General features: G+C 36.1%; 1 protein-coding gene across 2 annotated transcripts in view; it reads right to left on the bottom strand.

The window, feature by feature from the left end:
• Window positions 1-11,934, bottom strand: part of LOC145666436 (retinaldehyde-binding protein 1-like) — a 53,775-nt gene extending 41,841 nt beyond the window's left edge. The window contains exon 1 of one of the 2 annotated variants that reach the window (XM_081733662.1): window positions 11,813-11,934. The gene's annotated coding sequence lies outside the window, so the exon portion shown is untranslated. Of the gene's footprint in view, window positions 1-11,789 lie in introns of both variants that reach the window. The other variant, XM_081733659.1, reaches the window with a different exon arrangement.
• Between the last annotated feature and the right edge of the window lie 3,791 nt (window positions 11,935-15,725).

The following is a 15,725-nucleotide window of genomic DNA, read 5'->3' on the forward strand; positions in this document are numbered from 1 at the left end:
AAAGTATTTGAGAACAAGATCTTGATACGAATATTCGGACTCATGAGGAACGGGATTGGGGAATGACGGAAACTTCAACGAGAAACTACATAATTTATACCGTTTACCAAATATTGTTAGAGTCATCAAGTCTAGGAAGCTCAGGTGGGTAGGTCATATAGCTAGGATGTGAAGAAAGTAGGAACACTTTCAAAGTTTTGACTAGAAATCCCATGGGAAAACGACCATTAGGAAGACCTAGACGTAGATGAGAGGACAGTGTAAGATGGATCTTGCAAAGATAGGAATACAACGCAGAAACTGGATCCACTTGGTTAAGGACAGCAGTCGGTGGAGAGTTTTGTAAACGTGGCATTGAACCTCTCTGTTCCACAGGCCATAGAGTTAGTTAATTTGGAAACCTACCTCCCACTTGTTATTATTTGATTTCCTCAATACTTTGATAGAATGGGGAGGGACTAGTGAGACATCCTTAAACTACCCTATGTTTTGAAGATATCTAGAAATCCTCCATTGGCAATAGTTTATTGCTTCTTTGTTCTTTTTAAATTAGTTAATGAGTAATAATAAATAAATAATTGTATACAAGTTAAGAAATTAATTTCAAATTCCCATTTCCTGGTTGAAACCAATTAATTTATATTGCACGACCCTACGCTCTAACCACAGTAGGTTTATCATCAAATTAGCTCATAATGAAATTAACAAAAGAACCATCGCACGCATATTGAACTTTGACATTCTCTTTCCTGGAACACCATGAGAATCTTACGTAATAGAAAATTTACTCGTGGAAGAAGCTTTATGTAAATCTTTACAAGAAAATGATTTGGGATAAAAACATGTTCGTGAATCTAGTCTCCACCAATTAAGTACGCTTCAGAAGTGGTGTCGTCGGCGAGACGAGAAATTTCTCGTGTCATCTCGATTCTCGTCTTGAAAATGAGACCAGGAGAACGTTTTCAAATTCGAGACAAGACAAGGAAAATTAAATCTCGTCTAGTTTTCGAGACGAAACGAAACTTCACGAGTCTCGTAAACTGCATTAGTTCACCCAAGTCTTCGATCTCAAAGACTGTTTTGGAGGCCACGGTGTCTCAGTGGTAGAGAACTTATTATATTACTGTTAGGGGCATCTTGTTACTGTTAGGAGCATTTTGTTACTGTTAGGAATATTGTGCCACTTTTAGGAGCATTGTGTTACTGTTAGGAGCATTGTGTTACTGTTAGGAGCATTGTGTCACTCTTAGGAGTATTGTGTCATTCTTAGGAGTATTATAATACTGTTAGGGACATCGTGTTACTGTTAGGAGTATTATGTCATTGTTAGGAGCATTGTGTTACTATAAGGAGTATTGTGTCACTGTTTGGAATATTGTGTCACTGTTTGGAGCATTGTGTTCGCTGTTAAGAGCATTGTTTCATTGTTAGAAGTATTGTGTCACTGTTAGAAATAGATTAATGTGAGTTACTGTTAAGAGAATCCAAACAATAGAAAGCACAATCTAATATTTAAGTGTATATTTTTCATCTACATTCATAATAAATAAATACTCTATTCGAGCTGAATAAAACCTAACTGAATCAGATAGGGCATCAAACGAAATGCTTTTTAAATCCATGAATATTAAAGTTTTTATATTGTATAGGAACATTCTTTAAAAAATATTTTGTCCCCTAAAAATTATTTTTTCTCGAAAACTACACATGAGCTCCGGGGAGCACGATGACTTAGTGATAGATTCTTAACTATAGTGCGTGTGATCCCTGGTTCGACCCCCAGCTAAGTAAGTTTGAGGTGGACAACACTGCGTTCGTAGAATTTCTCAGGGTATACTCCCGTTTCCTCCCTCATTCTCATCCCACCGATTCTTCTATCATCATCCGCTTCCCTTAGCATAAAGGGCACTATCGTAGGACGTTAACTGAAAGAAAGACTTCGAAATTACACATGAACTTTTACACACACCCATTATCAGTTTGTTCCGCTCAAAGATACCTAGCGATTAGTTTCTCATCTCTGTATATCCCCCTTCGTTAAATGAGTTGAGTTGAGTTGATTTTAGTTTAGCGTCCCTTTCAGCAGCGAGGCTATATGAGACGTGGACCTACTGATTAACGTGGAATCCGAACCACATGAGCTCCCGCCGGGAATCGAATCCGGCTCTCCAACGCCAAAGGCGCGTACGCTAACCGCTTAGCCACGGAGGAGCTCCCTTCGTTAAATGCTAATATTATTGGAGAGTATATATAATTTCCCCGTTATTTAGTAAGCGTATTTTAGTTGACAAGGTTATAACACACAATATGATATAAAAGAAAAAAAAGCGATAGGTTACAAAATATTGTTTCTTTTTCATAATAATATGTCGATAATAAAGTAGTGTACTTTTTTTTTTATATTAACAAAAACTAATCTTGAATACGTCACTTTCGTTAGAGATAATGAAACAAAAACTGGCAGTAGACCGTGACGTAATAGCGTCTTAACCTTCTGAACATATGCAAACTCGTGTATAAACCAGGGGAATTTATTATTACTAATATAATAGAATAAAAAAAATAAATCAACTATGTTGCACATTCTTCGTCTGATGGTATTGTGTATTTTGTTTTACGCACAAGTGACCCTCCAAAAGAAAATATCAAGTCCATGGTCAAATGTTAAACGAAAAACTACAATACAGTCTATCAGCAACCAGAGACATGATACAACACATGCAAAACAAAAAGAGAAGATAAAAAGATTTCGTTTAAGCACGTGCGGAATTTTAGGGGGAAAAAAAATTATCTGAAGTCCGTGAAGCAATCCCCATCTAATTAAGCACAATTTTCTGGAAGTGTAACCGTCACTACGGAGCGATCAGTCTGAACTAATGCAAACTTAAAATGAAAGCTCAAAGTATTTAATCGTTTTTATGTAACTTTTTTCCTCAATTGAAGCAATAGTATTAACATCAATATATTTCCTTCGACATTAGGAAATTTTCTGACGTGTTAAAAATGTGTAACCATTGGAAATCGGTTTCAATTTTAAATCCATAGTTGTAGATTTTTCTACTCCTTTCAGAGCCAATTTTGGATGAATTCACTGTGGACAACAAAGCAATTAACCTCAGAAAATAGGCTGACTTACGAGTACAAAGACCAGTCCCAACAACTGAAAATTAGTGTTGTCCACGAGACAACACAAGACGAAACGAGAAATAAGGGTTTTTTCATCCAGTCTCGTAAACTTTGTAGAAATATCGTCTCGTTTCCATGGCCGAATTTACTGCCGGCCTACGTTGGACGGAAGCTTAATAAGCAAGAGGAAATTCAAATGTTAAATAATAATAAAATATTACTCAAGTCAGAGCAAAGGTGCTCCAAGTAATAAGTCCTGTAACAAGTTTATTGGTTTCGATTATTGGTAGTGGAAATAGAGTGAGATTTTAACGTTGTATTTGCAGTAAACTGTTGCGCAGGGCAGGTTCGTAACGCGCTATTATGCTCTTGCACTGTGAAAATAAAATGAAATAAAATGAAATAAAAAAAAATAAAACACAATTTAAACACTTTCGGTACAGACCTTGAGGGACAAATTGATGAAATAGTGTTTATAAAGTTTGGCTCCCGTGTCCAAAAGCAATAATAATAATAATAATAATAATAATAATAATAATAATAATAATAATAATAATAATAATAATAATAATAATAATAATAATAATAATAATAATAATAATGTTTATTTCTATGCCATGAACAGCCTAACGGCAAAAATACAGCACTTTATCAGTCAAGATTAACACATATTGCTTACAATATAAGCTACATACTAAAACAATAAAACATAATGATGAAATAAAATAATATCGGATAAATAATTCCTTGTCAAATTAATACCATTTCTTTTCAATATAGGTACATCGTCATAAATAGAGGAAAGGGGGGCAAAGTGGATATATGAGGCAAAGCGAATAACGCAATTTACAGTCAACTGAAAACAGAGGGCAGGAAATGTTTGCCCCAGTTTATGACGTCACTAGTGAAAGAAGAGAAGGACGTTACTGTTTTGTGTGTACGTGTTGTTGTTTAGACGAGAGAGGAGAAAAAAAGAAAATACGCATTTTGCTAAAAAATTCAAGACGTAAGGATTTTGAAATATTTTCTTACTATTCCGTTGAATGTTTGCGAGCACACTATGCATGGACAGGGTGGGATCTTACCTTTGTTATCATGTTTGAGAATTTTCGTAAATACGTAGTCCATATGCTGTAGACAGTCTTTTGTCTCATGTGGTAGTGTGGGGCAAAGAGAATAATTTTAGAAGGGGCAAAGCGAATAGCGATTCACTTTGCCCCAAGCATAATGCAGTACTGTTTTAGAACATCTGTTTGGCACTAAATAAGTACGTATACGTTGCAACACAGCTAATTTGAATATTGAAATTCATATTGAATTTGTTCCGTTAACATTCAAAATCACCAGAAGGAGGCGGTAGTTACCAATGCAAGTTCTGTAATGAATATTATTCAGATCCACTTAATGAAGACTGGATTCAGTGTTCTGTTTGTCTGTCATGGTTTCATGAAAACTGTACCGATTATTATAAGGGACAAGACATTTACATTTGTGATCTGTGTAAACCAAGCGTGTGATGTGATGTTATTTTCAGCCTTAAGCTTTATTATTGTTTTTTTTTTTTAATCTGTTTGCTGCTACGTAGATTGTACTCATTAGGGTTACTATAGATTGAAAGAAACTAGATACTAGATGCCTACTTGATAAGAAAAAGGACTTGTATGGACTTGAGCTTTTTAAACATATTTAGGGATCATGTATATGCAAGCTTTGTCTAGACTTAATTCTATATTTAAATGTGTTAGGCTAATACTCACAAAATATTAAACATTTTGATCTTCTGGTAGGTAAAGCAGTTCATTTAGGTGTCATTCTTTTATGATCTTAGACTGTGTACATATATATTGTTCTTCTATACAATTTCTATTTTGCATATCTGTATTAAACCTGACTTTTAATGTATGAGTTTTTGCTTATTCACTTTGCCCCACTATCATGATCCGCTTTGCCCTACCGGTGGGGCAAAGTGAATAAATTGCAATAGTTCAGTAATTAAGCAATATCATTTATGTATATGCAATTCTCGCTACTATTGTATTGTTATTTGAAAGTTTAATAATCATAAAATATTTCCTCAAAATTTTGGTTTCCTAGTCTTAATTTTAGTTGCCATTTGAGCCCCTTGAAGTTAAGTGATCCGCTTTGCCCTCCTTTCCTATACTAAAAATAATATTTGTGAAGCTCCTAAAATTCATGCTTCTATACTGATAAATATAAATTAAACTAAATTAAAAGAATTGGTCAATCTTCTTAAAATTACATATTTCGGATTCAAAGGAACTAATGTTGATCTATTTCTTGCATTATACATTGGTACCCTTATACCTATATTATGCAAGCAATATTCACTATGATAGCTATTGTCTAGTAATTTCTTAATAAAATCTCTTTCAATAAGTTTTCTCCTGTCGCTCAATGCCTGCAATCCCCAAAATAGAATCCAGTATTCATAACTACGTAAGTAGTAATCTCTATTCATTTTATGGCATAGTAACCTAATAAAACATTTTTGTACTGACTCAATTTTGTTTGCCAATATTATACTTATACTATTCCAAATAACTACACCGAACTCTAATCTTGATCTTTCAAGCATCTTGTATAAATATACATATGAACTGGTATTTCTAAACTGAGGCCATTGTTTGAAAATAAACCCCATTATTCTTCTCGTCCCTTGGATTATATCATTTATATGATAGCTAAATTTCATATTTATGTCGAACACTATACCCAAATCTTTAATCTGTTCGGCTTTATGCAATGTTACTCCATTAATTACATATTTGCTCACGTAGTATTGGGTTTTGTTAGTATATGATATGTATTTAGTTTTCTCACAATTTATTTTCAATAAGTTACTTTTACACCATGTACTAACAGTATCTAGATCTTCCTGTAGTAAGTAGTTATCATACTCACTATTCTAAATAATTTTAAATCATCGGCATACAACAAAATATTTGAGTATTTAATTTTCTCAGGCAAATCATTAATAAATATTGAAAAAAGAAGGGGTCCCAGAGGAGATCCCTGAGGTATGCCATTCTTTATATAACCATAAGTAGAGGTCATTTGACCAATTTTTACTTTAAATGTTCTATTTGCTAGATTGCTTACAAACTAGCGAATGTACAATGGAGATAGGCCTATATTTCTTAATTTATGAATAAGAAGCTCATGCCCTATAGAATCGAAAGCTTTTGACATATCTATATATATATAGTGTCTACTTGCAATCTATTCTTAAGCCCTAAATGTGTAAAATCAGTAAAATGTACAAGTTTTGTTACAATCGATTTCCCTTTATAAAAATCTATCCCTAATAATAATAATAATAATAATAATAATAATAATAATAATAATAATAATAATAATATTAATAATAATAATAATAATAATAATAATATCTAGTATGACATAATTAAAAAAACTTTTTCTTGGCAAACAGTTCGAAAACAAAGTGATGACACATTTTACAAATATATCTGGGACATACTTGAAAAAAAAAGTATCTAAAAGGGGTGAATATGTGTAACCTGGAGGTGTTCAAATGGTGTCGGTAATGTGTAAAGTGTTATACTGTTTCTAAAAGTAGTTTCATTATTTTTGCAGTGTGCGTATGTGCATCTGAAAACATTACAATTTATACAAAAATGTAAAAATACAATAGGTTTCTTTATTATTATTATTATTATTAGGACCACGCTAGTAGGTCTCATAAAATTGTAATCTTAGTACGTTCATATACCCGTTAGTCTTCACGACAATTTTTGAATGAAAGGGAATTTTTTAATCCTGTTCTTTGCAATAGATTCCTAGACCGATTATCTCAATCGAGATCGGTAATTGAGAAAGTCCGTTAACATCATTACGGGTAACGGGACTTTAACTGTGGCTATCCATGTCCCTTATATTAATAAATAAGGTATGTTCCGCGAAACGATAGTATGAAACCCTCACAACTTGTAAGAGTTGTGTATTGCATAAACATCTAGGCGAAAATATTAAAATATTCTTAACCCTTTGGGGATCCTGGCTTTTTGGGCTATTTTTTAGACTTTCAGTCAAGCAGCTACTGTATCGTCACTATTTATCCTAGGATCATGGTTCATGCCTCATTCTCTTCAGAATAGAGCTGGCTTTCAAATGGTACCACTTGCGTGCTCATACCATATACCAGAAGCGAGGAAAAAAATGTCAAAATGAAAATTTCGGAGGGAAAATTTTTTTTCTCCAACTTTGGCCCCCCCTGGACCCCCCCTGTGTGATCGTAGCCATCTAAAAAAAATCTGAGAAATAGTACTTAGTATACTGAATGTGTGGGCCAAATTTCAAGTTTCTATCTTGAATAGTAAGGGCGGGAGAATTTTTATCAAAAATTCCCACAGTGCCCCAAAGTACCATAAAACACTATGATCTCAGGGAAAAAAAATCCTAAGACATCCCTAATTACCCTAGGACTATAATCCGCCAATCATTCTCTTCAGAATAGAATTGTCTTTCAGGCGTACCATTCATATGTCTCTATCATGTATCTAAGGCGGGAAATTCCTGAAAAAAGGGATTTTTGGGGGCAATATTTCCCTTTTTTCAACTTTTGCCCCTCTGGACCCCCCTGTTTTTACGCAGAAATCGGAAAAAAAACTTCTGGTAAATACTACTCGGTGGACTGAATGTTTGTGCAAAATTTCAATCTTCTACGTGAAAAAATAGGCCTGCCAGAGAAAATTTCCCTACTTGGCCCCACTTTTACCCTATACAGAAGTATATTTGGATAAAAATTCACTGAGACGGCCCTAATTACCCTAGAATAATAATTCGACCGTCGTTCTCTTCAGAATGGAACGGCCTTTCAGACGGTATGACTCTCGTGGTCCTATCTTGTATGTGAGGGGGGAAAATGACGAGAAACGGGATTTTGGGGGTAAAAAATCCCTATTTTTACTCCTTTTCCCCTCTGGTTCCCCCCCTGTTTTGGCACTGACATCAGAACAAAAAATCTGGTAAATACTACTCCGTGAACTGAATGGTTGTGCAAAATTTCAATCTTCTACGTAGAAAAATAAGCCCGCCAAAAAATATTGAACATAGGCTTAGAAAATGAGAAAATAAATTTTTGACTTATGACGTCATCACCTCCTATGTCTGGACGCAGGACGGTCTGAAACCATACGTAATGTCTTCTACAAGGCCTCTGGACTTGGAAAACAGAAAAAATCCGGACGAAAAAGCTCAAATAGAAGAGAAATAACGCAATGTACCATGAAAAGTGCATATGGTACAAATTGTACCATAGGATCCCCAAAGGGTTAATCACTATTATAAATTATGCCCAAACATTCATAAATGTATGTTTCGCATGATATTCTTGAATATGTTCAGAAGAGTTTGTTTTTATTGTGTTAAAAATGTGAATGTCGGATGAGGGGAGGCAAACACCTTTCGGCCTGCTCGTCTTGATTCTCGAAGAAGTCATTCTCGTCTCCTCTCGAGTTTCTTCTAATTAGTGCCTTAAATTTATGTACAAAAATGCTTTTTTAAAAAAAAAAATCATCTAGAAGTTATTAGAATCCTTCGGCATCCCGAGAGGCTCACGTAAGGTTTGGTATAGCAACCTTTAAGTCATCTTTATTATTGGAGTATATTCTGTATTGACTTGCGTATCTTTAATCGTTGATAAATGTTCTTGAAACGAAATGAAATGAAATCTTTCAGTTTAACGTCCCACGTTATGCCCGTTACGCTAAGGGAGACGGTGATTAAAGCAAGTGAATGATGATGGAAGAATTGGTGGAATAAAATGTGAGAGGAAACGGGAGTGCCCCGAGAAAATGCACAGCCACAATGCTGTTCCCGACAAATTTACTTTCCCGTATCGAACTAGGGACCCCATGCACCAGAGATAAGCGCTCTAGGCAAGATTTTATAATCTACCGAAACAGAGTGGTGAGGAACGGCCGATAGTGGTTTAAAGTCCTTGTTAATGGTAGGTTCTGTTTGTAAAACGAAAATGAAATGAAATCTTTCTGTTCAAACGCCCACTAGGCTAAAAAAAAGACGGATAATTAAAGTAAGTGAATGATGATGGAAGAATAAGTGGAATGCTATTGTAGGAGGAAACGGGAGTACCCCTAGATAACCCACGGTCACGATGTTGACCACTACAAGCTTACTTGGCCTGGGGTCGAAGCAGGGATCCCACGCTCTAGAGGTAAGTTCTCTACCACTGAGCCACCGTGGCCTCTAAAACAGTCTTTGAGATCGAAGACTTGGGTGAACTAATGCCGTCCACGAGACTCGTGAAATTTCGTTTCGTCTCGAAAACAAGACGAGATTTAATTTTCCTCGTCTTGTCTCGAATTTGAAACCGTTCTCCTGGTCTCATTTTCAAGACGAGAATCGAGATGACACGAGAAATTTTTCGTCTCGCCGACGACACCACTTCTGAAGCGTACTTAGTTGGTGGAGACCAGATTCACGGACATGTTTTTATCCCAAATCATTTTCTTGTAAAGATTTACATAAAGCTTCTTCCACGAGTAAATTTTCTATTACGTAAGATTCTCATGGTGTTCCAGGAAAGAGAATGTCAAAGTTCAATATGCGTGCGATGGTTCTTTTGTTAATTTCATTATTAGCTAATTTGATGATAAACCTACTGTGGTTAGAGCGTAGGGTCGTGCAATATAAATTAATTGGTTTAAACCAGGAAATGGGAATTTGGAATTAATTTCTTAACTTGTACACAATTATTTATTTATTATTACTCATTAACTAATTTAAAAAGAACAAAGAAGCAATAAACTATTGCGAATGGAGAATTTCTAAATATCTTCAGAACATTGGGTAGTTTAAGGATATCGCACTAGTCCCTCCCCATTCTATCAAAGTATTGAGGAAATCAAATAATAACAAGTGGGCGATAGTTTTCCAAATCAACTAATTCTATGGCCTGTGGAACAGAGAGGTTCAATGCCATGTTTACAAAAACTCTCCACCGACTGCTGTCCTTAACCAAGTGGATCCAGTTTCTACTTTGTATTCCTATCTCTGCGAGATCCATCTTACACTGTCCTCCCATCTACGTCTAGGTCTTCCTAATGGTCGTTTTCCCATGGGATTTCCAGTCAAAACTTTGAAAGTGTTCCTACTTTCTTCACATCCTGGCTATATGACCTACCCACCTGAGCTTCCTAGACTTGATGACCCTAACAATATTTGGTAAACGGTATAAATTATGTAGTTTCTCGTTATAAAGTTTCCGCCATTCCCCAATCCCGTTCCTCATGGGTCCTATCCCATATTCGTCTCAAGATCTTGTTCTCAAATACTTTTCAGTCTACATTCTTCCTTAGAGCAAGCGACCATATTTAGCAACTATACAGCACGACAGGCATGATTATCGCTTTACATAATTAAAGCTTCAAATTCCTGGACAGAATTCGCGACTACAAAAAAATTGAAGTGAATAATAACATTAATTCCCTGCTTTTAGTTGACATTTAATTCCTTCGTGATTATAGTTTGGGTCTGTTAATATTGATGCTAAATATTTGAAAGTATCAACTTTGTCGAAAGTATTTTTGATATTTTAACGCATCCATAATTTGCAGTATTCGATCCTGATGCATCAACATGTATTTAATTATATCTTTTTACTTTTAAAACTTGTAAAAAAATTCTGGGTGCACACCTAAAATTGGTGATATTATTATTGTTATTATAAAAGATTTGAGAATTCAATGCTGTATCTCAAATACCAGATGGAATGAAACAGAAAGTACGTATGACTAAAGAACGGGATTGAGGAGGGCGTTAGGTATGCAGGGTTTACAAAGAGGGACGCCAGGTAAACAAGATTGAAAGGTACTGTTTTAGAATAATTTGATATACTATTTTTAATTGCTGGCTAGTTTAGATCACAATATTTTTCCCTTCCCCTAAATCAGTGGCAGATCTAGTTCGGGTCCGGGAGACCTAGGCCTCCCAGTTTTTCGAGTGACAAAACATAATTCAAACTATTATTTATATATATTTTTAAAGTTTACAGTAAAGTCATGATATGCTTAATATAGTCTGGGTTCTGGCTGCCCCCGTCCCCAACAGTTTTACCCTCTAAATCCGCCACTGTCTTAAAGTTTGAGAATGAAATCAAAATTCTAGTTTTATGTCCAAGTTCATTTAGGCTAAAGAAGACAATGATTAATGAAAGTGTATGATTATGAAAGAATTGGTGGAATGGGAAATGTATGAGGATACGGAACAACCACGAGAGAACACATGCATACGATGTTGTCAATCTCGAGCTCGTGCGGTGAAGCATCAAACAAGACACCCCTTTCACAATAGGTGAACGCCCCTGTCACTGATCCTCTGTGCCTCCTCTCTAGAACTTGAATGAGGACTTTGTGTCAACATCTCTCTCTTTTGAGGGCATGCAAGTTTATCTTTACAAAAAAAGAAAAGTTAGTGCTTAGTCAACACTAATTGCCGCACCGACAGGGGATCGAACCCGAGCCTCTGAAAAGGTAGGTAGGCTCCTTATGAACTCTCTGATATAAATAAATAACAAAAAATAAATAAGGAATTAATCTATATAAAAGCTGTAAGTAGATCTGATCTACAATATATGATACATGTAAACTTACTACAGTACTTACTATATTAGTAAAGGCACACTCACATGTGTTTCCCAAGATTGGAGATCACACAATCGACAGATACTTTTTCAACCGAACATCCTGCATCAAAATCCTGTAGCACTATAAGTAATATTTCGCTAATAACCCACATTCAAAGTTTTATGAGGAAATTGGTAGAATAACTGTTAACCTAATTAACCGTTATAGAAGGGAAAGTAAACCATCCTAAAAATGACATGTATGTCAAGTCTTGAAGCTAAAGTGTCTTTCAAAAGTTGCAGTGTACTGCACGGATAGTGGAATAAGCTAAAACGAATTCCTTATAGTTACAGGTTACGAAGGGCTATGACCGCCAAGAAGGCTGCGTTTGTTTCAATGAGTCTGATAAGCACATCAGTTCCCATCGGTGGTATTTCTATCCTAGACCGACGTTTGAGGGCCTCTGTAAATTAGTGGTAGAGCGTTCACTTTTGGAGTTTCTAGTCCTGATTCGAACCCCAGCTCGCGCCAAATAGGCTTTGTGGTGGACAAATACCGCGTACTTGGGTTTCTGCGGTATTCTACCGTTTCTTTCAACTTTTTCATTTCAGTATTTCATTCATTTTTTTATCATTATCGTCTCCTTTAGCCAACACGGTATAGTCGTGGATTTAAAACTGAGTCCCACGCGAGTTTACCTTGGACAACATCCCGTTTATTTTATTTCTTGGAGCACACCCTTTTCACCCACATCCCCATTCCACCAATTCTTTCATAATCATTCTCTTTCATTAATTATCCGCTTCTTTTAGCCTAAAGGACACCTCATTTATATACTTTCTTCTCTTATAAAATAATCTATTTAATTTTACACCTCAAATCTTTAATAATAACAATAATAATATCACAAATTTTAGGTGCGCACCCATCTAATCATAATTGTGGGACGTCAAACAAGCAGTGAACACATTTATAAACTAATGGCAAATTTGACTTGTAGAAATATAACTTATGCTGAAATGTTAAAGTATAGTTACGTGCTTATTTGCAAATTATAACTGTTATTATTTAATACTGCATATATTCTCGAGTTTTACCCGTATTTGCGCACAAACCACAGTGGCAGTTTTTTTTTTTTTTTTTTTTTTATGGTGACATATTTAAAGAAATCGAGATTGAACTACGATTAGAGAGAAAAGTAAGTAGACTACCAGAGATACATGTAAGGGAGATCTATACCGAAATCAATGTTGATATCACAACGCGACCGGGTATTCTCCTTATAAACTACTGGCACTAGAAGGAGGTTAGGCTATTGCTTATTGGCTGCCACTGTCAGCGCAAAATCAATTATTTGCCTTTTATCAGTTTTTTGCTTATACATAACTGAATACGAATAAATAAAAGGGAAGAAAAGTTTTCTTGAGCCTAGGAGCGTAAGGTGTGGAATATTTAATTGGCCGGGAGCGACAGAAATGTTAAATACAGCTCTTATGACCAGGGATAACCTGATGATGTCAGTAAGTCTCCTGGCTAGTTTCTTAACAAGACAAGATTTGGGGCTTTCTCGTCTCGAAAATGTGTCCTGGAGGTGAGTCTAGTCTCTAAAATTTTATATATTTCTATTGAAGGACCTCGGTCTCGTATCTCGACACAAAAAGTCAATCTCATCTCGTCTTGTCTCTGGGAAAACAATATTGCTGTCACCACTGGGAGGAAGTGAACTTTCTTTAATGCTCGGTATTAATACTGGTTATACCTCTAGAGTCTCATTAGGTAGAAGGATTCTTTCTGGCAATAATTAACTTTGGTGTAGGTTTTGTCCAAGCACAGAATGGGTGCATGCCATTGTCCCTCTTGGGAAGGGTCTTAGCAACCGCCTAGAAATAACATGAGATTTGTCGTGGGCAATTGTAAGTAGGGACACGAGGCAAGAGTTAGGCTGTCCCGTCGTAAGAGTGCTATGTTGTCTTTCGACCAGCTTCTGCAGTGCTAAAGGAATGTAGAGATGAGTATTGCGGAATACAGCGTACTTGGATCAAATTAATATAATAAATACATACACAAAGTTGATAATGACGGTTAATTAAACTCGTCTAATCACAAACAGAAAAATCGAAGAGACGCAAAATAATGTGTAAAAGCAGAAGGAAAGTTTTACTGTTTTACTGTATAAGAGATGTTGTAAATATGTTGTCGGCGTGAAATAATCTAAGAATTCAGGCTGGGTAAACGTGCGTAATTCGATGCTTGTTATAACGGGGCACGAACACAAATGTCAGAGCGTAAGTAGGAAACTTCTACATCCTTCACTGGAGGGTGAAGGAGCCTGCTCTTCTTTCCCAAGAGAAAAGGTAAAGAGCACAGTGGCTCAGTAGTAGATCGCTTACCTCTGGTGCGTGGGGTCCCAGGTTCGATCTGAGGCGAAGTAAGTTTGTGGTGGACAGCATCGTGTGCGTAGGTTTTCTCGAGGCACTCCAGTTTCCTCCTACATTAAGATTCCACCAATTTTTCCCTCATCACCTTAATTATCCTTCTCCTTTAGTCTAACGGGAATAGTCATAGGATGTTAAACCGAAAGCTTCCAAGAGAAGTGGTGCGTATCAACTCTTTAATAGAATGACTCCTTTATCATTCGATGACCAATGTCGGTTATGAATGATCTGAAGATGAAAGTGAACTTCTGTTATAAGTCGCGTTCTTAGCACAGCAATTGACTTTGTGATCCACACTCCGTCTTCTGTCATTGTTCTGTCCCAAGAGATCCTTGTCCTGAAGTTCCGCTGGACTTGCAATTGATATTTTCTTCTGTGTTGTTCACACTTGCTGGCTACCTCAACGACATTACAGACAACATAAAAAGGAAATGTAGAATCTTGCTGAGCAAACGATAATCATGCCTGTTGTCCTGTATGGTAACGAAACATGATCGCTTACTCTGAGGGAAGAACGCAAACTGAAAGTAGGTCTATTTGAGAATAAAATCTTGAGGCGAATATTCGCAACCAAGAGAAACGGGAATGGGAAATGACGGAAACTTCATAACGAGTAAGTGCATAATTTTTACCATTTACCAAACATAAAGATTCTCAAGACTAAGAGGCTCAGGTGGGCAGGTCATGTACCCAGGATGGAAGAAAGTAGAAAGTCGATTGTACCATTTTCAATGAAGAATCATGTTTCCCACTCCCAGAAAATCTCATGGGCGCAGCCTGCGGTCCAAAACCAGTTTGTGGACACTCCTGCTTTTACCAGTTAATCACTGGTTGGAATGACTTGTTGGGAATCTTGTCACTATAGAGACATTAGGGTTGTACACTATAGAGACAAGATACAATCCTCGTGATAAGATTCGAGACGAGACAGTTATGTAGGGAATTGGAATGACTACAATACAAAGCGCCAATTTGGATTCTTCCTGTGCGCTATTTACGCTTATTGAACCTTCAGTTTGTATTGGCCATTATAATAAAAGCACAAGAGAATTCTTATTTTCCTTCTTTACCCGACTGACAAATCATAACTCTTCCACTTCCTAGTTTCTGTCTGTTTCCTGAATACAAATTCGCTTTGATTCTCTCAGCAAGATTCTAACTAACTAAATAACTCTCTAACTCTATGGCCTATGAAACCCGCAGGTTCAATGCCGCATTCACAAAATCTCTCCATTGACATTTGTCTTTAGCTAACTGGATCCACTATTTTCTTATTCTTATTTCTGCGAGATCTATCTTAATATTGTGCTTCCATCTGCGCCTACGTCTTCCTAATCGTCTCTTCCGATTGCACTTCCAGTTAAAACTTTGAAACTGTTTCTACTAGAGATGCAAAAAAGCCGGCTTTTTTGAATCGATGGTTTTTTTCACATAAAAAGCCGGCTTTTTTGGAAAAAAACCGAGAATTTTGGAAATTTTGGCTTTTTTCATTTTCATGATTTTTTTATCCAAATAGCTTTCTTATAGTATATTCTATAGT

This window comes from Thermobia domestica, chromosome 12, assembly GCF_964235325.1.
Source record: "Thermobia domestica chromosome 12, izTheDome1.hap1.1, whole genome shotgun sequence".
Classification (NCBI taxonomy): domain Eukaryota; kingdom Metazoa; phylum Arthropoda; class Insecta; order Zygentoma; family Lepismatidae; genus Thermobia; species Thermobia domestica.